General features: G+C 51.4%; 1 protein-coding gene across 1 annotated transcript in view; it reads left to right on the forward strand.

Annotated features, from left to right (window-relative positions):
* Positions 1 to 23952, forward strand: part of adprhl1 (ADP-ribosylhydrolase like 1) — a 210296-nt gene that overhangs the window by 44378 nt on the left and 141966 nt on the right. The window lies entirely within an intron of this gene.

A 23952-nucleotide genomic window follows, 5' to 3' on the forward strand; every position in this document is an offset into this window, starting at 1 on the left:
GTTGGAAGTTTAGCCCTGAAGGAGTACTGCACTGTTGGAAGTTTAGCCCTGAAGGAGTACTGCACTGTTGGAAGTGTAGCCCTGATGGAGTACTGCACTGTTGGAAGTGTCGCCCTGATGGAGTACAGCACTGTTGGAAGTGTAGCCATGAAGGAGTACTGCGCTGTTGGAAGTGTAGCCCTGATGGAGTACTGCGCTGTTGAAAGTGTAGTCCTGAAGGAGTACTGCACTGTTGGAAGTGTAGCTCTGAAGGAATACTGCACTGTTGGAAGTGTAGCCCTGATGGAGCACTGCGCTGTTCGAAGTGTAGTCTTGATGGAGTACTGCACTGTTGGAAGTGTAACCCTGATGGAGCACTGCGCTGTTCGAAGTGTAGTCCTGATGGAGTACTGCGCTGTTGGAAGTGTAGCCCTGAAGGAGTACTGCACTGTTGGAAGTTTAGCCCTGAAGGAGTACTGCGCTGTTGGAAGTGTAGCCTTGATGGAGTACTGCACTGTTGGAAGTTTAGCCCTGAAGGAGTGCTGCACTGTTGGAAGTGTTTTCCTGATGGAGTACTGCCCTGTTGTAAGTGTAGCCCTGAAGGAGTACTGCACTGTCTGGAAGTTTAGCCCTGAAGAAGTGCTGCACTGCAGGAATTGTAGCCCTGATGGTGTCCTGCACTGTTGGAAGGATAGCCCTGATGGAGTACTGCACTGTTGGAAGTGTAGCCCTGAAGGAGTACTGCACTGTTGGAATTGTAGCCCTGAAGGAGTACTGCACTGTTGGAAGTGTAGCCCTAAGGGAGTACTGCACTGTTGGAAGTGTAGCCCTGATGGAGACCTGCACTGTTGGAATTGTAGCCCTGAAGGAGTACTGCACTGTTGGAAGTGTAGCCCTGAAGGAGTACTGCACTGTTGGAATTGTAGCCCTGAAGGAGTACTGCACTGTTGGAAGTGTAGCCCTGATGGAGACCTGCACTGTTGGAAGTGTAGCCCTGAAGGAGTACTGCACTGTTGGAAGTGTAGCCCTGATGGAGTCCTGCACTGTTGGAAGTGTAGCCCTGAAGGAGTACTGCACTGTTGGAAGTGTAGCCCTGATGGAGTACTGCACTGTTGGAAGTGTAGCCCTGAAGGAGTACTGCACTGTTGGAAGTGTAGCCCTGAAGGAGTACTGCACTGTTGGAATTGTAGCCCTGAAGGAGTACTGCACTGTTGGAAGTGTAGCCCTAAGGGAGTACTGCACTGTTGGAAGTGTAGCCCTGAAGGAGTACTGCACTGTTGGAAGTGTAGCCCTGAAGGAGTACTGCACTGTTGGAAGTGTAGCCCTGAAGGAGTACTGCACTGTTGGAAGTGTAGCCCTGATGGAGTTCTGCACTGTTGGAAGTGTAGCCCTGATGGAGTACTGCACTGTTGGAAGTGTAGCCCTGAAGGAGCACTGCACTTTTGGAAGTGTAGCCCTGATGGAGTACTGCGCTGTTGGATTTGTAGCCCTGATGGAGTACTGCACTGTTGGATTTGTAGCCCTGATGGAGTACTGCACTGTTGGAAGTGTAGCCCTGATGGAGTACTGCACTGTTGGAAGTGTAACCCTGAACGAGTACTGCGCTGTTGGAATTGTAGCCCTGAAGGAGTACTGCGCTGTTGGAAGTGTAGCCCTGAAGGAGTACTGCGCAGTTGGAAGTGTACCCCTGAAGGAGTACTGCACTGTTGGAAGTGTAGCCCTGAAGGAGTACTGTGCTGTTGGAAGTGTAGCCCTCAGGGAGTACTGCACTGTTGGAAGTGTAGCCCTGAAGGAGTAATGCACTGTTGGAAGTGTAGCCCTGAAGGAGTACTGCACTGTCGGAATTGTAGCCCTAATGGAGTACTGCGCTGTTGCAAGTTTAGCCCTGAAGGAGTACTGCACTGTTGGAAGTTTAGCCCTGAAGGAGTACTGCACTGTTGGAAGTTTAGCCCTGAAGGAGTACTGCACTGTTGGAAGTGTAACCCTGAAGGAGTACTGCACTGTTGGAAGTGTCGCTTTGATGGAGTACTGCGCTGTCGGAAGTGTAGCCCTGATGGAGTACTGCACTGTTGGAAGTGTAGCCCTGAAGGAGTACTGCGCTGTCGGAATTGTAGCCCTAATGGAGTACTGCGCTGTTGCAAGTTTAGCCCTGAAGGAGTACTGCACTGTTGGAAGTTTAGCCCTGAAGGAGTAGTGCACTGTTGGAAGTGTAACCCTGAAGGAGTACTGCACTGTTGGAAGTGTCGCCTTGATGGAGTACACCACTGTTGGAAGTGTAGCCCTGAAGGAGTACTGCGCTGGCGGAATTGTAGCCCTAAGGGAGTACTGGCTGTTGGAAGTGTAGCCCTGATGGAGTACTGCGCTGTTGGAAGTGTAGTCCTGAAGGAGTACTGCACTGTTGGAAGTGTAGGCCTGATGGAGTACTGCACTGTTGGAAGTGTAGCCCTGAAGGAGTACTGCACTGTTGGAAGTTTAGCCCTGAAGGAGTACTGCGCTGTTGGAAGTGTAGCCTTGATGGAGTACTGCACCGTTGGAAGTTTAGTCCTGAAGGAGTTCTGCACTGTTGGAAGTTTAGCCCTGAAGGAGTGCTGCACTGTTGGAAGTGTTTTCCGGATGGAGTACTGCCCTGTTGTAAGTGTAGCCCTGAAGGAGTACTGCACTGTCTGGAAGTTTAGCCCTGATAGAGTACTGCACTGTTGGAAGTGTAGGCCTGATGGAGTTCTGCACTGTTGGAAGTGTAGCCCTGAAGGAGTACTGCACTGTTGGAAGTGTAGCCCTGATGGAGTACTGCGCTGTTGGAAGTGTAGCCCTGATGGAGTACTGCGCTGTTGGATTTGTAGCCCTGAAGGAGTACTGCACTGTTGGAAGTGTAGCCCTAAGGGAGTACTGCACTGTTTGAAGTGTAGCCCTGAAGGAGTACTGCACTGTTGGAAGTGTAGCCCTGATGGAGTACTGCACTGTTGGAATTGTAGCCCTGAAGGAGTACTGCACTGTTGGAAGTGTAGCCCTAAGGGAGTACTGCACTGTTGGAAGTGTAGCCCTGAAGGAGTACTGCACTGTTGGAAGTGTAGCCCTCAGGGAGTACTGCACTGTTGGAAGTGTAGCCCTGAAGGAGTACTGCACTGTTGGAAGTGTAGCCCTCAGGGAGTACTGCACTGTTGGAAGTGTAGCCCAGAAGGAGTCCTGCGCTGTTGGAAGTGTAACCCTGAAGGAGTACTGCGCTGTTGGAATTGTAGCCCTGAAGGAGTACTGCACTGTTTGAAGTGTAACCCTGAAGGAGTACTGCGCTGTTGGAAGTGTAGCCCTGAGGGAGTACTGCACTGTTGGAATTGTAGCCCTGAAGGAGTACTGCACTGTTGGAAGTGTACCCTAAGGGAGTACTGCACTGTTGGAAGTGTAGCCCTGAAGGAGTACTGCACTGTTGGAAGTGTAGCCCTGATGGAGTACTGCACTGTTGGAAGTGTAGCCCAGAAGGAGTCCTGCGCTGTTGGAAGTGTAACCCTGAAGGAGTACTGCGCTGTTGGAATTGTAGCCCTGATGGAGTACTGCACTGTTTGAAGTGTAACCCTGAAGGAGTACTGCGCTGTTGGAAGTGTAGCCCTGAGGGAGTACTGCACTGTTGGAATTGTAGCCCTGAAGGAGTACTGCACTGTTAGAAGTGTTGCCCTGATGGAGTACTGCACTGCTTGAAGTGTAACCCTGAAGGAGTACTGCACTGTTGGAAGTGTAGCCCTGAAGGAGTACTGCGCTGTCGTAAGTTTAGCCCTGATGGAGTACTGCACTGTTTGAAGTGTAGCCCTGAAGGAGTACTGCACTGTTGGAAGTGTAGCCCTGATGGAGTTCTGCACTGTTGGAGGTGTAGCCCTGAAGGAGTACTGCGCTGTTGGAAGTGTAGCCCTGAAGGAGTACTGCACTGTTGGAAGTGTAGCCCTGATGGAGTACTGCACTGTAGGAAGTGTAGCCCTGAAGGAGTACTGCACTGTTTGAAGTGTAACCCTGAAGGAGTACTGCGCTGTTGGAAGTGTAGCCCTGAAGGAGTACTGCACTGTTGGAAGTGTAGCCCTGATGGAGTACTGCACTGTAGGAAGTGTAGCCCTGAAGGAGTACTGCGCTGTTGGAAGTGTAGCCCTGAAGGAGTACTGCGCTGTTGGAAGTGTAGCCCTGAAGGAGTACTGCGCTGTTGGAAGTGTAGTCCTGATGGAGTACTGCACTTTTGGAAGTGTAGCCCTGATGGAGTACTGCACTGTTGGAAGTGTAGCCCTGAAGGAGTACTGCACTGTTGGAAGTGTAGCCCTGAAGGAGTACTGCACTGTTGGAAGTGTAGCCCTGAAGGAGTACTGCACTGTTGGAAGTGTAGCCCTGATGGAGTACTGCACTGTTGGATGTGTAGCCCTGATGGAGTACTGCACTTTTGGAAGTGTAGCCCTGATGGAGTACTGCGCTGTTGGAAGTGTAGCCCTGAAGGAGTACTGCACTGTTGGAAGTGTAGCCCTGATGGAGTACTGCACTGTTGGATGTGTAGCCCTGATGCAGTACTGCACTGTTGGAAGTGTTGCCCTGATGGAGTACTGCACTGTTGGAAGTGTAACCCTGATGCAGTACTGCACTGTTGGAAGTGTAGCCCTGAAGGAGTACTGCACTGTTGGAAGTGTAACCCTGAAGGAGTCCTGCACTGTTGGAAGTGTAGCCCTGATGGAGTACTGCACTGTTGGAAGTGTTGCCCTGATGGAGTACTGCACTTTTGGAAGTGTAACCCTGAAGGAGTCCTGCAATGTTGGAAGTATAGCCCTGATGGAGTACTGCGCTGTTTGAAGTGTAACACTGAAGGAGTACTGCACTGTTGGAAGTGTAGCCCTGATGGAGTATTGCACTGTTGGAAGTGTAACCCTGAAGGAGTCCTGCAATGTTGGAAGTATAGCCCTGATGGAGTACTGCGCTGTTTGAAGTGTAACCCTGAAGGAGTACTGCACTGTTGGAAGTGTAGCCCTGAAGGAGTACTGCACTGTTGGAAGTGTAGCCCTGATGGAGTACTGCGCTGTTTGAAGTGTAACCCTGAAGGAGTACTGCGCTGTTGGAAATGTAGCCCTGATGGAGTACTGCGCTGTTGGAAGTGTAGCCCTAAAGGAGCACTGCACTGTTTGAAGTGTAACCCTGAAGGAGTACTGCACTGTTGGATGTGTAGCCTGAAAGGAGTACTGCACTGTTGGAAGTGTAACCCTGAAGAGGCCCGGAACTGTTGGAAGTGTAGCCCTGATGGAGTACTGCACTGTTGGAAGTGTAACCCTGATGGAGTACTGCGCTGTTGGAAGTGTAGTCCCGAAGGAGTACTGCACTGTTGGAAGTGTAACCCTGAAGGAGTACTGCGCTGTTGGAAGTGTAGCCCTGATGGAGTACTGCGCTGTTGGAAGTGTAGCCCTTAAGGAGTACTGCACTGTTGGAAGTGTAACCTTGAAGGAGTACTGCATTGTTGGAAGTGTAGCCCTGAAGGAGTACTGCGCTGTTGGAAGTGCAGCCCTGATGGAGTACTGCACTGTTGGAACTGTAACCCTGAAGGAGTACTGCACTGTTGGAAGTTTAGCCCTGATGGAGTACTGCGCTGTTGGAAGTGTAGCCCTGAAGGAGGACTGCACTGTTGGAAGTGTAGCCCTGAAGGAGTACTGCACTGTTGGAAGTGTAGCCCTGAAGGAGGACTGCACTGTTGGAAGTGTAGCCCTGAAGGAGGACTGCACTGTTGGAAGTGTAGCCCTGAAGGAGGACTGCACTGTTGGAAGTGTAGCCCTCAGGGAGTACTGCACTGTTGGAAGTGTAGCCCTGAAGGAGTAATGCACTGTTGGAAGTGTAACCCTGATGGAGTACTGCGCTGTTGGAAGTGTAGCCCTGATGGAGTACTGCACTGTTGGAAGTGTAGCCCTGATGGAGTACTGCGCTGTTGGAAGTGTAGCCCTGATGGAGTACTGCGCTGTTTGAAGTGTAGCCCTGATGGAGTACTGCACTGTTGGAAGTGTAGCCCTGATGGAGTACTGCGCTGTTGGAAGTGTAGCCCTGATGGAGTACTGCACTGTTGGAAGTGTAACCCTGAAGGAGTACTGCACTGTTGGAAGTGTAGCCCTGATGGAGTACTGCGCTGTTTGAAGTGTAGCCCTGATGGAGTACTGCACTGTTGGAAGTGTAGCCCTGAAGGAGTACGGCGCTGTTGGAAGTGTAGCCCTGAAGGAGTACTGCACTGTTGGAAGTGTAGCCCTGATTGAGTACTGCACTTTTGGAAGTGTAGCCCTGATTGTGTACTGCACTTTTGGAAGTGTAGCCCTGATGGAGTACTGCGCTGTTGGAAGTGTAACCCTGAAGGAGTACTGCACTGTTGGAAGTGTAGCCCTGAAGGAGTACTGCGCTGTCGGATGTGTAGCCCTAAGGGAGTACTGCGCTGTTGGAAGTGTAGCCCTGAAGGAGTACTGCGCTGTTGGAAGTGTAGTCCCGAAGGAGTACTGCACTGTTGGAAGTGTAACCCTGAAGGAGTCCTGCATTGTTGGAAGTGTCGCCCTGAAGGAGTACTGCGCTGTTGGAAGTGCAGCCCTGATGTAGTACTGCACTGTTGGAACTGTAACCCTGAAGGAGTACTGCACTGTTGGAAGTTTAGCCCTGATGGAGTACTGCGCTGTTGGAAGTGTAGCCCTGATGGAGTACTGCACTGTTGGAAGTGTAGCCCTGAAGGAGTACTGCACTGTTGGAAGTGTCGCCCTAAGGGAGTACTGCACTGTTGGAAGTGTAGCCCTGAAGGGGTACTGCACTGTTGGAAGTGTAGCCCTGAAGGAGTACTGCACTGTTGGAAGTGTTGCCCTCAGGGAGTACTGCACTGTTGGAAGTGTAGCCCTGAAGGAGTACTGCACTGTTGGAAGTGTAGCCCAGAAGGAGTACTGCGCTGTTGGAAGTGTAACCCTGAAGGAGTACTGCGCTGTTGGAATTGTAGCCCTGATGGAGTACTGCACTGTTTGAAGTGTAACCCTGAAGGAGTACTGCGCTGTTGGAAGTGTAGCCCTGAGGGAGTACTGCACTGTTGGAATTGTAGCCCTGAAGGAGTACTGCACTGTTGGAAGTGTAGCCCTGATGGAGGACTGCACTGTTGGAAGTGTAGCCCTGAAGGAGTAATGCACTGTTGGAAGTGTAACCCTGAAGGAGTACTGCGCTGTCGTAAGTTTAGCCCTGATGGAGTACTGCACTGTTTGAAGTGTAGCCCTGATGGAGTACTGCACTGTTGGAAGTGTAGCCCTGAAGGAGTACTGCGCTGTTGGAAGTGTAGCCCTGAAGGAGTACTGCACTGTTCGAAGTGTAGCCCTGATGGAGTACTGCGCTGTTGGAAGTGTAGCCCTGAAGGAGTACTGCACTGTTGGAAGTGTAGCCCTGAAGGAGTACTGCGCTGTCGGATGTGTAGCCCTAAGGGAGTACTGCGCTGTTGGAAGTGTAGCCCTGATGGAGTACTGCGCTGTCGGAAGTTTAGCCCTGATGGAGTACTGCACTGTTGGAAGTGTAGCCCTGATGGAGTACTGCGCTGTTGGAAGTGTTGCCCTGATTGAGTACTGCACTTTTGGAAGTGTAGCCCTGATGGAGTACTGCACTGTTGGAAGTGTAGCCCTGATGGAGTACTGCACTGTTGGAAGTGTAGCCCTGATTGAGTACTGCACTTTTGGAAGTGTAGCCCTGATGGAGTACTGCGCTGTTGGAAGTGTAGCCCTGAAGGAGTACTGCACTGTTGGAAGTGTAGCCCTGAAGGAGTACTGCACTGTTGGAAGTGTAGCCCTGAAGGAGTACTGCGCTGTCGGATGTGTAGCCCTAAGGGAGTACTGCGCTGTTGGAAGTGTAGCCCTGATGGAGTAGTGCGCTGTTGGAAGTTTAGCCCTGAAGGAGTACTGCGCTGTCGGATGTGTAGCCCTAAGGGAGTACTGCACTGTTGGAAGTGTAGCCCTGAAGGAGTACTGCACTGTTGGAAGTGTAGCCCTGAAGGAGTACTGCACTGTTGGAAGTGTAGCCCTGAAGGAGTACTGCGCTGTCGGATGTGTAGCCCTAAGGGAGTACTGCGCTGTTGGAAGTGTAGCCCTGATGGAGTAGTGCGCTGTTGGAAGTTTAGCCCTGAAGGAGTACTGCGCTGTTGGAAAATTAGCCCTGAAGGAGTACTGCACTGTTGGAAGTTTAGCCCTGAAGGAGTACTGCACTGTTGGAAGTGTAGCCCTGATGGAGTACTGCGCTGTCGGATGTGTAGCCCTGATGGAGTACTGCGCTGTTGGAAGTGTAACCCTGAAGGAGTACTGCGCTGTTGGAAAATTAGCCCTGAAGGAGTACTGCACTGTTGGAAGTTTAGCCCTGAAGGAGTACTGCACTGTTGGAAGTGTAACCCTGAAGGAGTACTGCACTGTTGGAAGTGTCGCCCTGATGGAATACAGCACTGTTGGAAGTGTAGCCATGAAGGAGTACTGCACTGTTGGAAGTGTAGCCCTGAAGGAGTACTGCGCTGTCGGAAGTGTAGCCCTAATGGAGTACTGCGCTGTTGGAAGTTTAGCCCTGAAGGAGTACTGCACTGTTGGAAGTTTAGCCCTGAAGGAGAACTGCACTGTTGGAAGTGTAACCCTGAAGGAGTACTGCGCTGTTGGAAGTTTAGCCCTGAAGGAGTACTGCACTGTTGGAAGTTTAGCCCTGAAGGAGTACTGCACTGTTGGAAGTGTAGCCCTGATGGAGTACTGCACTGTTGGAAGTGTCGCCCTGATGGAGTACAGCACTGTTGGAAGTGTAGCCATGAAGGAGTACTGCGCTGTTGGAAGTGTAGCCCTGATGGAGTACTGCGCTGTTGGAAGTGTAGTCCTGAAGGAGTACTGCACTGTTGGAAGTGTAGCTCTGAAGGAATACTGCACTGTTGGAAGTGTAGCCCTGATGGAGCACTGCGCTGTTCGAAGTGTAGTCTTGATGGAGTACTGCACTGTTGGAAGTGTAACCCTGATGGAGCACTGCGCTGTTCGAAGTGTAGTCCTGATGGAGTACTGCGCTGTTGGAAGTGTAGCCCTGAAGGAGTACTGCACTGTTGGAAGTTTAGCCCTGAAGGAGTACTGCGCTGTTGGAAGTGTAGCCTTGATGGAGTACTGCACTGTTGGAAGTTTAGCCCTGAAGGAGTGCTGCACTGTTGGAAGTGTTTTCCTGATGGAGTACTGCCCTGTTGTAAGTGTAGCCCTGAAGGAGTACTGCACTGTCTGGAAGTTTAGCCCTGAAGAAGTGCGGCACTGCAGGAATTGTAGCCCTGATGGTGTCCTGCACTGTTGGAAGGATAGCCCTGATGGAGTACTGCACTGTTGGAAGTGTAGCCCTGAAGGAGTACTGCACTGTTGGAATTGTAGCCCTGAAGGAGTACTGCACTGTTGGAAGTGTAGCCCTAAGGGAGTACTGCACTGTTGGAAGTGTAGCCCTGATGGAGACCTGCACTGTTGGAATTGTAGCCCTGAAGGAGTACTGCACTGTTGGAAGTGTAGCCCTGAAGGAGTACTGCACTGTTGGAATTGTAGCCCTGAAGGAGTACTGCACTGTTGGAAGTGTAGCCCTGATGGAGACCTGCACTGTTGGAAGTGTAGCCCTGAAGGAGTACTGCACTGTTGGAAGTGTAGCCCTGATGGAGTCCTGCACTGTTGGAAGTGTAGCCCTGAAGGAGTACTGCACTGTTGGAAGTGTAGCCCTGATGGAGTACTGCACTGTTGGAAGTGTAGCCCTGAAGGAGTACTGCACTGTTGGAAGTGTAGCCCTGAAGGAGTACTGCACTGTTGGAATTGTAGCCCTGAAGGAGTACTGCACTGTTGGAAGTGTAGCCCTAAGGGAGTACTGCACTGTTGGAAGTGTAGCCCTGAAGGAGTACTGCACTGTTGGAAGTGTAGCCCTGAAGGAGTACTGCACTGTTGGAAGTGTAGCCCTGAAGGAGTACTGCACTGTTGGAAGTGTAGCCCTGATGGAGTTCTGCACTGTTGGAAGTGTAGCCCTGATGGAGTACTGCACTGTTGGAAGTGTAGCCCTGAAGGAGCACTGCACTTTTGGAAGTGTAGCCCTGATGGAGTACTGCGCTGTTGGATTTGTAGCCCTGATGGAGTACTGCACTGTTGGATTTGTAGCCCTGATGGAGTACTGCACTGTTGGAAGTGTAGCCCTGATGGAGTACTGCACTGTTGGAAGTGTAACCCTGAACGAGTACTGCGCTGTTGGAATTGTAGCCCTGAAGGAGTACTGCGCTGTTGGAAGTGTAGCCCTGAAGGAGTACTGCGCAGTTGGAAGTGTACCCCTGAAGGAGTACTGCACTGTTGGAAGTGTAGCCCTGAAGGAGTACTGTGCTGTTGGAAGTGTAGCCCTCAGGGAGTACTGCACTGTTGGAAGTGTAGCCCTGAAGGAGTAATGCACTGTTGGAAGTGTAGCCCTGAAGGAGTACTGCGCTGTCGGAAGTGTAGCCCTAATGGAGTACTGCGCTGTTGCAAGTTTAGCCCTGAAGGAGTACTGCACTGTTGGAAGTTTAGCCCTGAAGGAGTACTGCACTGTTGGAAGTTTAGCCCTGAAGGAGTACTGCACTGTTGGAAGTGTAACCCTGAAGGAGTACTGCACTGTTGGAAGTGTCGCTTTGATGGAGTACTGCGCTGTCGGAAGTGTAGCCCTGATGGAGTACTGCACTGTTGGAAGTCTAGCCCTGAAGGAGTACTGCGCTGTCGGAATTGTAGCCCTAATGGAGTACTGCGCTGTTGCAAGTTTAGCCCTGAAGGAGTACTGCACTGTTGGAAGTTTAGCCCTGAAGGAGTAGTGCACTGTTGGAAGTGTAACCCTGAAGGAGTACTGCACTGTTGGAAGTGTCGCCTTGATGGAGTACACCACTGTTGGAAGTGTAGCCCTGAAGGAGTACTGCGCTGGCGGAATTGTAGCCCTAAGGGAGTACTGGCTGTTGGAAGTGTAGCCCTGATGGAGTACTGCGCTGTTGGAAGTGTAGTCCTGAAGGAGTACTGCACTGTTGGAAGTGTAGGCCTGATGGAGTACTGCACTGTTGGAAGTGTAGCCCTGAAGGAGTACTGCACTGTTGGAAGTTTAGCCCTGAAGGAGTACTGCGCTGTTGGAAGTGTAGCCTTGATGGAGTACTGCACCGTTGGAAGTTTAGTCCTGAAGGAGTTCTGCACTGTTGGAAGTTTAGCCCTGAAGGAGTGCTGCACTGTTGGAAGTGTTTTCCGGATGGAGTACTGCCCTGTTGTAAGTGTAGCCCTGAAGGAGTACTGCACTGTCTGGAAGTTTAGCCCTGATAGAGTACTGCACTGTTGGAAGTGTAGGCCTGATGGAGTACTGCACTGTTGGAAGTGTAGCCCTGAAGGAGTACTGCACTGTTGGAAGTGTAGCCCTGATGGAGTACTGCGCTGTTGGAAGTGTAGCCCTGATGGAGTACTGCGCTGTTGGATTTGTAGCCCTGAAGGAGTACTGCACTGTTGGAAGTGTAGCCCTAAGGGAGTACTGCACTGTTGGAAGTGTAGCCCTGAAGGAGTACTGCACTGTTGGAAGTGTAGCCCTGATGGAGTACTGCACTGTTGGAATTGTAGCCCTGAAGGAGTACTGCACTGTTGGAAGTGTAGCCCTAAGGGAGTACTGCACTGTTGGAAGTGTAGCCCTGAAGGAGTACTGCACTGTTGGAAGTGTAGCCCTCAGGGAGTACTGCACTGTTGGAAGTGTAGCCCTGAAGGAGTACTGCACTGTTGGAAGTGTAGCCCTCAGGGAGTACTGCACTGTTGGAAGTGTAGCCCAGAAGGAGTCCTGCGCTGTTGGAAGTGTAACCCTGAAGGAGTACTGCGCTGTTGGAATTGTAGCCCTGATGGAGTACTGCACTGTTTGAAGTGTAACCCTGAAGGAGTACTGCGCTGTTGGAAGTGTAGCCCTGAGGGAGTACTGCACTGTTGGAATTGTAGCCCTGAAGGAGTACTGCACTGTTGGAAGTGTAGCCCTAAGGGAGTACTGCACTGTTGGAAGTGTAGCCCTGAAGGAGTACTGCACTGTTGGAAGTGTAGCCCTGATGGAGTACTGCACTGTTGGAAGTGTAGCCCAGAAGGAGTCCTGCGCTGTTGGAAGTGTAACCCTGAAGGAGTACTGCGCTGTTGGAATTGTAGCCCTGATGGAGTACTGCACTGTTTGAAGTGTAACCCTGAAGGAGTACTGCGCTGTTGGAAGTGTAGCCCTGAGGGAGTACTGCACTGTTGGAATTGTAGCCCTGAAGGAGTACTGCACTGTTAGAAGTGTTGCCCTGATGGAGTACTGCACTGTTTGAAGTGTAACCCTGAAGGAGTACTGCACTGTTGGAAGTGTAACCCTGATGGAGTACTGCGCTGTTGGAAGTGTAGCCCTGATGGAGTACTGCACTGTTGGAAGTGTAGCCCTGAAGGAGTAATGCACTGTTGGAAGTGTAGCCCTGATGGAGTACTGCACTGTTGGAAGTGTAGCCCTGAAGGAGTACTGCACTGTTGGAAGTGTAGCCCTGAAGGAGTACTGCGCTGTCGGATGTGTAGCCCTAAGGGAGTACTGCACTGTTGGAAGTGTAGCCCTGAAGGAGTACTGCACTGTTGGAAGTGTAGCCCTGATGGAGTACTGCGCTGTTGGAAGTGTAGCCCTGAAGGAGTACTGCACTGTTGGAAGTGTAGCCCTGATGGAGTACAGCGCTGTTGGAAGTGTAGCCCTGATGGAGTACTGCACTGTTGGAAGTGTAGCCCTGAAGGAGTACTGCACTGTTGGAAGTGTAGCCCTGATGGAGTACTGCACTGTTGGAAGTGTAGCCCTGATGGAGTACTGCACTGTTGGAAGTGTAGCCCTGATGGAGTACTGCGCTGTCGGAAGTTTAGCCCTGATGGAGTGCTGCACTGTTGGAAGTGTAGCCCTGAAGGAGTACTGCACTGTTAGAAGTGTAGCCCTGATGGAGTACTGCACTTTTGGAAGTGTAACCCTGATTGAGTACTGCACTGTTGGAAGTGTAACCCTGATGGAGTACTGCACTGTTGGAAGTGTAGCCCTGAAGGAGTACTGCACTGTTAGAAGTGTAGCCCTGAAGGAATACTGCACTGTTGGAAGTGTAGCCCTGAAGGAGTACTGCGCTGTCGGATGTGTAGCCCTAAGGGAGTACTGCACTGTTGGAAGTGTAGCCCTGATGGAGTACTGCGCTGTTGGAAGTGTAGCCCTGAAGGAGTACTGCACTGTTGGAAGTGTAGCCCTGAAGGAGTACTGCGCTGTCGGAAGTGTAGACCTGATGGAGTACTGCACTGTTGGAAGTGTAACCCTGATGGAGTACTGCACTGTTGGAAGTGTAGCCCTAAGGGAGTACTGCGCTGTTGGAAGTGTAGCCCTGAAGGAGTACTGCACTGTTGGAAGTGTAGCCCTGATGGAGTACTGCACTGTTGGAAGTGTAGCCCTGAAGGAGTACTGCGCTGTCGGAAGTGTAGCCCTAATGGAGTACTGCACTGTTGGAAGTTTAGCCCTGAAGGAGTACTGCACTGTTGGAAGTGTAACCCTGAAGGAGTACTGCACTGTTGGAAGTGTCGCCCTGATGGAGTACAGCACTGTTGGAAGTGTAGCCCTGAAGGAGTACTGCGCTGTCGGAATTGTAGCCCTAAGGGAGTACTGCGCTGTTGGAAGTGTAGCCCTGATGGAGTACTGCGCTGTTGGAAGTGTAGTCCTGAAGGAGTACTGCACTGTTGGAAGTGTAGCTCTGAAGGAATACTGCACTGTTGGAAGTGTAGCCCTGATGGAGCACTGCGCTGTTCGAAGTGTAGTCTTGATGGAGTACTGCACTGTTGGAAGTGTAGCCCTGAAGGAGTACTGCACTGTTGGAAGTTTTGCCCTGAAGGAGTACTGCGCTGTTGGAAGTGTAGCCTTGATGGAGTACTGCACTGTTGGAAGTGTAGTCCTGATGGAGTACTGCACTGTTGGAAGTGTAGCCCTGAAGGAGTACTGCACTGTTGGAAGTGTAGCCTTGATGGAGTACTGCACTGTTGGAAGTTTAGCCCTGAAGGAGTTCTGCACTGTTGGAAGTTTAGCCCTGAAGGAGTGCTGCACTGTTGGAAGTGTTTTCCTGATGGAGTACTGCCCTGTTGTAAGTGTAGCCCTGAAGGAGTACTGCACTGTCTGGAAGTTTAGCCCTGATAGAGTACTGCACTGTTGGAAGTGTAGCCCTGATGGAGTACTGCGCTGTTGGAAGTGTAGCCCTGATGGAGTACTGCACTGTTGGAATTGTAGCCCTGAAGGAGTACTGCACTGTTGGAAGTGTAGCCCTAAGGGAGTACTGCACTGTTGGAAGTGTAGCCCTGATGGAGTACTGCACTGTTGGAAGTGTAGCCGTGAAGGAGTACTGCACTGTTGGAAGTGTAGCCCTGAAGGAGTACTACGCTGTTGAAAGTGTAGCCCTGAAGGAGTACTGCGCAGTTGGAAGTGTAGCCCTGAAGGAGTACTGCACTGTTGGAAGTGTAGCCCTGAAGGAGTACTGCACTGTTGGAAGTGTAGCCCTGAAGGAGTACTGCACTGTTGGACGTGTAGCCCTGATGGAGAACTTCGCTGTTGGAAGTGTAGCCCTGATGGAGCACTGCATTTTTGGAAGTGTAGCCCTGATGGAGAACTTCGCTGTTGGAAGTGTAGCCCTGATGGAGTACTGCACTGTTGGAAGTGTAGCCCTGAAGGAGTACTGCGCTGTCGGAAGTGTAGCCCTAATGGAGTACTGCGCTGTTGGAAGTGTAACCCTGATGGAGTACTGCGCTGTTGGAAGTGTAGTCCTGAAGGAGTACTGCACTGTTGGAAGTGTAACCCTGATGGAGTACTGCACTGTTGGAAGTGTCGCCCTGATGGAGTACACCACTGTTGGAAGTGTAGCCCTGAAGGAGTACTGCGATGTCGGAATTGTAGCCCTAAGGGAGTACTCGCTGTTGGAAGTGTAGCCCTGACGGAGTACTGCGCTGTTGGAAGTGTAGTCCTGAAGGAGTACTGCACTGTTGGAAGTGTAGCTCTGAAGGAGCACTGCGCTGTTCGAAGTGTAGTCCTGATGGAGTTCTGCACTGTTGGAAGTGTAGCCCTGAAGGAGCACTGCGCTATTCGAAGTGTAGTCCTGATGGAATACTGCACTGTTGGAACTGTAGCCCTGATGGAGTACTGCACTTTTGGAAGTGTAGCCCTGATGGAGTACTGCGCTGTTGGAAGTGTATCCCTGAAGGAGTACTGCACTGTTGGAAGTGTAGCCCTGATGGAGTACTGCACTGTTGGAAGTTTAGCCCTGAAGGAGTTCTGCACTGTTGGAAGTTTTGCCCTGAAGGAGTGCTGCACTGTTGGAAGTGTTTTCCTGATGGAGTACTGCCCTGTTGTAAATGTAGCCCTGAAGGAGTACTGCACTTTTGGACGTGTAGCCCTGATGGAGTACTGCGCTGTTGGAAGTGTATCCCTGAAGGAGTACTGCACTGTTGGAAGTGTAGCCCTGATTGAGTACTCCACTTTTGGAAGTGTAGCCCTGATGGAGTACTGCACTGTTGGAAGTGTAGCCCTGAAGGAGTACTGCACTGTTGGAAGTGTAGCCCTGAAGGAGTACTGCGCTGTTGGAAGTGTAGCCCTGAACGAGTATTGCACTTTTGGAAGTGTAGCCCTGAAGGAGTATTGCGCTGTTGGAAGTGTAGCCACGATGGAGTATTGCACTGTTGGAAGTGTAGCCCTGATGTAGGACTGCACTGTTGGAAGTGTAGCCCTGAAGGAGTACTGCACTGTTGTAAATGTAGCCCTGAAGGAGTACTGCACTGTCTGGTAGTGTAGCCCTGAAGGAGCACTGCACTTTTGGAAGTGTAGCCCTGATGGAGTACTGCGCTGTTGGAAGTGTATCCCTGAAGGAGTACTGCACTGTTGGAAGTGTAGCCCTGATTGAGTACTCCACTTTTGGAAGTGTAGCCCTGATGGAGTACTGCACTGTTGGAAGTGTAGCCCTGAAGGAGTACTGCGCTGTTGGAAGTGTAGCCCTGAACGAGTATTGCACTTTTGGAAGTGTAGCCCTGAAGGAGTATTGCGCTGTTGGAAGTGTAGCCACGATGGAGTATTGCACTGTTGGAAGTGTAGCCCTGATGGAGGACTGCACTGTTGGAAGTGTAGCCCTGAAGGAGTACTGCACTGTTGGAAGTGTAGCCCTGAAGGAGTACTGCGCTGTTGGAAGTGTAGCCCTGAAGGAGTACTGCACTATTGGAAGTGTAGCCATGAAGGAGTACTGCGCTGTTGGAATTGTAGCCCTGATGGAGTACTGCACTGTTGGAAGTTTAGCCCTGAAGGAGTTCTGCACTGTTGGAAGTGTAGCCCTGATTGAGTACTGCACTTTTGGAAGTGTAGCCCTGATGGAGTACTGCACTGTTGGAAGTGTAGCCCTGAAGGAGTACTGCGCTGTTGGAAGTTTAGCCCTGAAGGAGTACTGCACTGTTGGAATTGTAACCCTGATGGAGTACTGCGCTGTTGGAAGTCTAGCCCTAAGGGAGTACTGCGCTGTTGGAAGTGTAGCCCTGATGGAGGACTGCGCTGTTGGAAGTTTAGCCCTGAAGGAGTACTGCACTGTTGGAATTGTAACCCTGATGGAGTACTGCGCTGTTGGAAGTCTAGCCCTAAGGGAGTACTGCGCTGTTGGAAGTGTAGCCCTGATGGAGGACTGCACTGTTGGAAGTGTAGCCCTGAAGGAGTACTGCGCTGTTGGAAGTGTAGCCCTGAACGAGTATTGCACTTTTGGAAGTGTAGCCCTGAAGGAGTACTGCACTGTTGGAAGTGTAACCCTGAAGGAGTACTGCGCTGTTGGAAGTGTAACCCTGAAGGAGTACTGCGCTGTTGGAATTGTAGCCCTGAAGGAGTACTGCACTGTTGGAAGTGTAGCCCTGAAGGAGTACTGCGCTGTTGGAAGTGTAGCCCTGAAGGAGTACTGCACTATTGGAAGTGTAGCCATGAAGGAGTACTGAGCTGTTGGAATTGTAGCCCTGATGGAAGACTGCGCTGTTGGAAGTGCAGCCCTGATGGAGTACTGCGCTGTTGGATGTGTAGTCCTGATGGAGTACTGCGCTGTTGGAAGTGTAGCCCTGATGGAGTACTGCGCTGTTGGAAGTTTAGCCCTGAAGGAGTACTGCACTGTTGGAAGTGTAGCCCTGAAGGAGTACTGCGCTGTTGGAAGTGTAGCCCTGAACGAGTATTGCACTTTTGGAAGTGTAGCCCTGAAGGAGTATTGCGCTGTTGGAAGTGTAGCCCTGATGGAGGACTGCACTGTTGGAAGTGTAACCCTGAAGGAGTACTGCGCTGTTGGAAGTGTAGCCCCGATGGAGTATTGCACTGTTGGAAGTGTAGCCCTGAAGGAGTACTGCACTGTTGGAAGTGTAGCCCTGATGGAGGACTGCACTGTTGGAAGTGTAGCCCTGAAGGAGTACTGCGCTGTTGGAATTGTAAGCCTGAAGGAGTACTGCACTGTTGGAAGTGTAGCCCTGAAGGAGAACTGCGCTGTTGGAAGTGTAGCCCTGAAGGAGAACTGCGCTGTTGGAAGTGTAGCCCTGAAGGAGTACTGCACTGTTGGAAGTGTAGCCCTGAAGGAGAACTGCGCTGTTGGAAGTGTAGCCCTGAAGGAGAACTGCACTGTTGGAAGTGTAGCCCTGAAGGAGAACTGCACTGTTGGAAGTGTAGCCATGAAGGAGTACTGAGCTGTTGGAATTGTAGCCCTGATGGAAGACTGCGCTGTTGGAAGTGCAGCCCTGATGGAGTACTGCGCTGTTGGATGTGTAACCCTGATGGAGTACTGCACAGTTGGAAGTGTAACCCTGAAGGAGTACTGCGCTGTTGGAAGTGTAACCCTGAAGGAGTACTGCACTGTTGGAAGTGTAGCCCTGATGGAGTACTGCACTGTTGGAAGTGGAGCCCTGAAGGATTGCTGCGCTGTTGGAAGTTTAGTCCTGAAGGAGTACTGCACTGTTGGAAGTGTAGCCCTGACGGAGTACTGCGCTGTTGGAAGTGTAGCCCTGAAGGAGTACTGCACTGTTGGAAGTGTAGCCCTGAAGGAGTACTGCACTGTTGGAAGTGTAGCCCTGAAGGAGTACTGCACTGTTGGAAGTGGAGCCCTGAAGGATTGCTGCGCTGTTGGAAGTTTAGTCCTGACGGAGTACTGCACTGTTGGAAGTGTAGCCCTGACGGAGTACTGCGCTGTTGGAATTGTAGCCCTGAAGCAGTACTGCACTGTTGGAAGTGTAGCCCTGATGGAGTACTGCACTGTTGGAATTGTAGCCCTGAAGGAGTACTGCACTGTTGGAAGTGTAGCCCTGATGGAGTACTGCACTGTTGGAAGTGTAGCCCTGATGGAGTACTGCACTGTTGGAAGTGTAGCCCTGATGGAGTACTGCACTGTTGGAAGTGTAGCCCTGATGGAGTACTGCACTGTTGGAAGTGTAGCCCTGATGGAGTACTGCACTGTTGGAAGTGTAGCCCTGAAGGAGTACTGCACTGTTGGAAGTGTAGCCCTGATGGAGTACTGCACTGTTGGAAGTGTAGCCCTGATTGAGTACTGCACTGTTGGAAGTGTAGCCCTGAAGGAGTACTGCACTGTTGGAAGTGTAGCCCTGATGGAGTACTGCACTGTTGGAAGTGTAGCCCTGAAGGAGTACTGCACTGTTGGAAGTGTAGCCCTGATGGAGTACTGCACTGTTGGAAGTGTAGCCCTGATGGAGTACTGCACTGTTGGAAGTGTAGCCCTGATGGAGTACTGCGCTGTTGGAATTGTAGCCCTGAAGGAGTACTGCACTGTTGGAAGTGTAGCCCTGACGGAGTACTGCGCTGTTGGAATTGTAGCCCTGAAGGAGTACTGCACTGTTGGAAGTGTAGCCCTGATGGAGTACTGCACTGTTGGAATTGTAGCCCTGAAGGAGTACTGCACTGTTGGAAGTGTAGCCCTGATGGAGTACTGCACTGTTGGAAGTGTAGCCCTGATGGAGTACTGCACTGTTGGAAGTGTAGCCCTGATGGAGTACTGCACTGTTGGAAGTGTAGCCCTGATGGAGTACTGCACTGTTGGAAGTGTAGACCTGATGGAGTACTGCACTGTTGGAAGTGTAGCCCTGAAGGAGTACTGCACTGTTGGAAGTGTAGCCCTGATGGAGTACTGCACTGTTGGAAGTGTAGCCCTGATGGAGTACTGCACTGTTGGAAGTGTAGCCCTGATGGAGTACTGCACTGTTGGAATTGTAGCCCTGAAGGAGTACTGCACTGTTGGAATTGTAGCCCTGATGGAGTACTGCACTGTTGGAAGTGTAGCCCTGAAGGAGTACTGCACTGTTGGAAGTGTAGCCCTGAAGGAGTACTGCACTGTTGGAAGTGTAGCCCTGAAGGAGTACTGCACTGTTGGAAGTGTAGCCCTGATGGAGTACTGCACTGTTGGAAGTGTAGCCCTGATGGAGTACTGCACTGTTGGAAGTGTCACCCTGAAGGAGTACTGCACTGTTGGAAGTGTAGCCCTGATGGAGTACTGCACTGTTGGAAGTGTAGCCCTGAAGGAGTACTGCACTGTTGGAACTGTAGCCCTAAGGGAGTACTGCACTGTTGGAAGTGTAGCCCTGATGGAGTACTGCACTGTTGGAAGTGTAGCCCTGAAGGAGTACTGCACTGTTGGAACTGTAGCCCTAAGGGAGTACTGCACTGTTGGAAGTGTAGCCCTGACGGAATACTGCACTGTTGGAATTGTAGCCCTGAAGGAGTACTGCGCTGTTGGAAGTCTAGCCCTGAAGGAGTACTGCGCTGTTGGAAGCGTAGCCCTAAGGGAGTACTGCACTGTTGGAATTGTAACCCTGATGGAGTACTGCGCTGTTGGAAGTCTAGCCCTAAGGGAGTACTGCACTGTTGGAAGTGTAGCCCTGATGGAGGACTGCACTGTTGGAAGTGTAGCCCTGAAGGAGTACTGCGCTGTTGGAAGTGTAGCCCTGAACGAGTATTGCACTTTTGGAAGTGTAGCCCTGAAGGAGTATTGCACTGTTGGAAGTGTAGCCCTAAGGGAGTACTGCACTGTTGGATGTGTAGCCCTGATGGAGTACTGCACTGTTGGAAGTGTAGCCCTGAAGGAGTACTGCACTGTTGGAACTGTAGCCCTAAGGGAGTACTGCACTGTTGGAAGTGTAGCCCTGACAGAATACTGCACTGTTGGAATTGTAGCCCTGAAGGAGTACTGCGCTGTTGGAAGTCTAGCCCTGAAGGAGTACTGCGCTGTTGGAAGTGTAGCCCTAAGGGAGTACTGCACTGTTGGAATTGTAATCCTGATGGAGTACTGCGCTGTTGGAAGTCTAGCCCTAAGGGAGTACTGCACTGTTGGAAGTGTAGCCCTGATGGAGGACTGCACTGTTGGAAGTGTAGCCCTGAAGGAGTACTGCGCTGTTGGAAGTGTAGCCCTGAACGAGTATTGCACTTTTGGAAGTGTAGCCCTGATGGAGTACTGCGCTGTTGGAAGTGTAGCCCTGAAGGAGTACTGCACTGTTGGAAGTGTAGCCCTGATGGAGGACTGCACTGTTGGAAGTGTAGCCCTGATGGAGGACTGCACTGTTGGAAGTGTAGCCCTGATGGAGTACTGCACTGTTGGAAGTGTAGCCCTGAAGGAGTACTGCACTGTTGGAAGTGTAGCCCTGATGAAGTACTGCGCTGTTGGAAGTTTAGCCCTGAAGGAGTACTGCACTGTTCGAAGTGTAGCCCTGAAGGAGTACTGCGCTGTTGGAAGTGCAGCCCTGATGGAGTACTGCACTGTTCGAAGTGTAGCCCTGAAGGAGTACTGCGCTGTTGGAAGTGCAGCCCTGATGGAGTACTGCGCTGTTTGAAGTGTAGCCCTGAAGGAGTACTGCGCTGTTGGAAGTGTAGCCCTGAAGGAGTACTGCACTGTTGGAAGTGTAGCCCTGAAGGAGTACTGCACTGTTGGAAGTGTAACCCTGAAGGAGTACAGCACTGTTCGAAGTGTAGCCCTGAAGGAGTACTGCGCTGTTGGAAGTGCAGCCCTGATGGAGTACTGCACTGTTGGAAGTGTAGCCCTGTAGGTGTACTGCGCTGTTGGAAGTCTAGCCCTAAGGGAGTACTGCACTGTTGGAATTGTAGCCCTGAAGGAGTACTGCGCTGTTGGACGTGTAGCCCTGAAGGAGTACTGCACTGTTGGAAGTGTAGCCCTGAAGGAGTACTGCGCTGTCGGAGGTTTAGCCCTGATGGAGTACTGCATTGTTGGAAGTGTAGCCCTGATTGAGTACTGCACTTTTGGAAGTGTAGCCCTGATGGAGTACTGCGCTGTTGGAAGTGTAGCCCTGAAGGAGTACTGCACTGTTGGAAGTGTAGCCCTGATTGAGTACTGCACTTTTGGAAGTGTAGCCCTGATGGAGTACTGCGCTGTTGGAAGTGTATCCCTGAAGGAGTACTGCACTGTTGGAAGTGTAGCCCTGATGGAGTACTGCACTGTTGGAAGTGTAGCCCTGATGGAGAACTGCACTGTTGGAAGTTTAGCCCTGAAGGAGTGCTGCACTGTTGGAAGTGTTTTCCTGATGGAGTACTGCCCTGTTGTAAGCGTAGCCCTGAAGGAGTACTGCACTGTCTGGAAGTGTAGCCCTGAAGGAGCACTGCACTTTTGGAAGTGTAGGCCTGATGGAGTACTGCGCTGTTGGAAGTGTATCCCTGAAGGAGTACTGCATTGTTGGAAGTCTAGCCCTGATGGAGTACTGCACTGTTGGAAGTGTAGCCCTGATGGAGTACTGCACTGTTGGAAGTTTAGCCCTGAAGGAGTTCTGCACTGTTGGAAGTGTAGCCCTGATTGAGTACTGCACTTTTGGAAGTGTAGCCCTGATGGAGTTCTGCACTGTTGGAAGTGTAGCCCTGATAGAGTACTGCACTGTTGGAAGTGTAGCCCTGATGGAGTACTGCGCTGTTGGAAGTTTAGCCCTGATAGAGTACTGCACTGTTGGAAGTGTAGCCCTGATGGAGTACTGCGCTGTTGGAAATTTAGCCCTGAAGGAGTACTGCACTGTTGGAAGTGGAGCCCTGAAGGATTGCTGCACTGTTGGAAGTTTAGTCCTGAAGGAGTACTGCACTGTTGGAAGTGTAGCCCTGATGGAGTACTGCACTGTTGGAATTGTAGCCCTGATGGAGTACTGCACTGTTGGAAGTGTAGCCCTGAAGGAGTACTGCGCTGTTGGAAGTGTAGCCCTAAGGGAGTACTGCACTGTTGGAAGTGTAGCCCGGATGGAGTACCGCACTGTTGGAATTGTAGCCCTGAAGGAGCACTGCGCTGTTGGAACTGTAGCCCTAAGGGAGTACTGCACTGTTGGAAGTGTAACCCTGAAGGAGTACTGCACTGTTGGAATTGTAGCCTTGATGGAGTACTGCACTGTTGGAATTGTAGCCCTGAAGGAGTACTGCACTGTTGGAATTGTAGCCCTGATTGAGTACTGCGCTGTTGGAAGTGTAGCCCTGATGGAGTACTGCACTGTTGGAAGTGGAGCCCTGAAGGGAGTACTGCGCTGTTGGAAGTGTAGCCCTGATGGAGTACTGCACTGTTGGAATTGTAGCCCTGAAGGAGTACTGCGCTGTTGGAAGTGTAGCCCTAAGGGAGTACTGCACTGTTGGAAGTGTAGCCCTGATGGAGTATTGCACTGTTGGAATTGTAGCCCTGAAGGAGTACTGCGCTGTTGGAAGTGTAGCCCTAAGGGAGTACTGCACTGTTGGAAGTGTAGCCCTGATGGAGTACTGCACTGTTGGAATTGTAGCCCTGAAGGAGTACTGCGCTGTTGGAAGTGTAGCCCTAAGGGAGTACTGCACTGTTGGAAGTGTAGCCCTGATGGAGTATTGCACAGTTGGAATTGTAGCCCTGAAGGAGTACTGCGCTGTTGGAAGTGTAGCCCTAAGGGAGTACTGCACTGTTGGAAGTGTAGCCCTGATGGAGTATTGCACTGTTGGAATTGTAGCCCTGAAGGAGTACTGCGCTGTTGGAAGTGTAGCCCTAAGGGAGTACTGCGCTGTTGGAAGTGTAGCCCTGATGGAGTACTGCGCTGTTGGAAGTGTAGCCCTGAAGGAGTATTGCGCTGTTGGAAGTGTAGCCCTGATGGAGTATTGCACTGTTGGAAGTGTATCCCTGAAGGAGTACTGCGCTGTTGGAAGTGTAGCCCCGATGGAGTACTGCACTGTTGGAAGTGTAGCCCTGATGGAGTACTGCACTGTTGGAATTGTAGCCCTGATGGAGGACTGCGCTGTTGGAAGTGTAGCCCTGATGGAGTACTGCACTGTTGGAAGTGTAGCCCTGAAGGAGTACTGCACTGTTGGAAGTGTAGCCCTGAAGGAGTACTGCGCTGTTGGAAGTGTAGCCCTGAAGGAGTACTGCGCTGTTGGAAGTGTAGCCCTGATGGAGTACTGCGCTGTTGGAAGTGTAGCCCTGATGAAGTACTGCGCTGTTGGAAGTGTAGCCCTGATGGAGTACTGCACTGTTGGAAGTGTAGCCCTGATGGAGTACTGCGCTGTTGGAAGTGTAACCCTGATGGAGTACTGCGCTGTTGGAAGTGTAGCCCTGATGGAGTACTGCACTGTTGGAAGTGTAGCCCTGAAGGAGTACTGCGCTGTTGGAAGTGTAGCCCTGATGGAGTACTGCGCTGTTGGAAGTGTAGCCCTGATGAAGTACTGCGCTGTTGGAAGTTTAGCCCTGAAGGAGTACTGCACTGTACGAAGTGTAGCCCTGAAGGAGTACTGCGCTGTTGGAAGTGCAGCCCTGATGGAGTACTGCACTGTTGGAAGTGTAACCCTGTAGGTGTACTGCGCTGTTGGAAGTCTAGCCCTAAGGGGGTACTGCACTGTTGGAAGTGTAGCCCTGATGGAGTACTGCACTGTTGGAAGTTTTGCCCTGAAGGAGTACTGCACTGTTGGAAGTGTAGCCCTGATGGAGTACTGCGCTGTTGGAAGTGTAGCCCTGAAGGA

This window comes from Chiloscyllium plagiosum, unplaced genomic scaffold, assembly GCF_037043375.1.
Source record: "Chiloscyllium plagiosum isolate Xiang-an unplaced genomic scaffold, Cpla_swu_hap1 HiC_scaffold_12, whole genome shotgun sequence".
In the NCBI taxonomy this organism is placed as follows: Eukaryota; Metazoa; Chordata; class Chondrichthyes; order Orectolobiformes; family Hemiscylliidae; genus Chiloscyllium; species Chiloscyllium plagiosum.